The sequence below is a fragment of the Meles meles genome, unplaced genomic scaffold (assembly GCF_922984935.1).
Source record: "Meles meles unplaced genomic scaffold, mMelMel3.1 paternal haplotype, whole genome shotgun sequence".
Lineage (NCBI taxonomy): Eukaryota > Metazoa > Chordata > Mammalia > Carnivora > Mustelidae > Meles > Meles meles.
In genome coordinates this window covers 1462143-1463590 of record NW_025721604.1, presented here as the reverse complement: position 1 = coordinate 1463590, position 1448 = coordinate 1462143, and positions in this window count along the sequence as shown.

Sequence of the window (1448 nt, the reverse complement as noted above, 5' to 3'; positions counted from 1 at the left end):
AGATCTGAGGAACCTCCATAATGTTTTCCAAAATGGCTTTACACTCTCACCAACAGTGCGCAAGTGTTCCCTTTTCTCCCCACCCTCACTTTCTGACACTTTAATGCAATCCAAAAACATCATCCTTGCACTGTGTGTATGTAGTTAGGGTAGGGATGTTAGGAATGGAGATAGAAACTACCTCTTTCAATCAGCGTCTCCATCTGGAAGGTGTGAGGGGGAATGCACCTGCCATATTATTTTAAAGGGCAGTAAGTTTGCTCATCACCCACAGGTGGGATGCTTAAAGCAAACACTGTGTGCAGACTAAGAAAGAAGGAGGCTTTGCCTGACACTTGTGTGGAATTTATCACAAACCATGTCCTATCCCTTAGGTACTTGTCTTCCTAACCTGGCAGGTCCAGAGGCAGTTCCATGAAGCAGATGAGCTATCCCATGCTTACTCCTCTGCTTCACGCTCAGACAAAGCCTTAACGACATGGGAAAAGTCTTTAAGTAAAAGAATTTATTCTAAGATGGCTGTCATCATCTTACAAATGAAATGTCAACATCTCATCAATCCATTAAATAAAATACATAGATTGGAAGCAGTTTCCATGCAGTTGTGAGAATACAGTCATTCTCTAAAATGTGAAAGAGGGAAGATGGCTTCTTCTCCATCTAGAATGTGCACCACCAGCCTTCCTGGCAGCCCTTCCCAGGGATCTGTGGGCAGCTCCCCTACTGACCCACATCCCTAAATCCAGAGGAATCACATCTAGAGTAAGAATGAATTTTGATCAATTTTACCGCTTCCACACTTCATTCAGTCATTTCTTTGTTGAACCCTTCCAAAGGCTGAGCCATATGTATGGAAGACTGTGGCATTATCACAGACAACCAAATTACCATTTATTCAAGGAGACAAAGATTTTCCTCCAATACATTAGTTTAAGCAAAAATATTTCCACAAAAAACATTCATCCACTGTTTCATTCCTTGGAAGTACTCTGTACCAGTGAAATCGCCTCTAGCTTCACTGGGATATCATTTAATTCCGGACATCATGGGGTTGTCACTCAGCACCTGGGGCAAACCATGCACTGGAGAGGACAAGAGAGGAAGAAAAGATTTGTAGGGTATGGGCAGAATGAAGCCGAGGTAGCACTGTTGTCACATTAATGATCCTGCATTTTCCTAGCAAACTTTTTTCTAATAACTTGAAACTTTTCATGAATCTTTGCTGAAGAATGACCATGAGATACAGTTTATGAAGGGAGAAGACATCAGGATCATCCTAACCCCAAGATTCCACCTGAGCTTTGGCTCCTGGTCCCCTGACAGATAACTGTATGAGAAGGAAAGAGGTAACAGCCATGCACTGAGCACCTCAGAAGCCCACATGTTTCCGCCAGGATCACCTCACTTAAACTCTCCCCTGTGAGGTAGCTTCTGGGAACATTTTATGG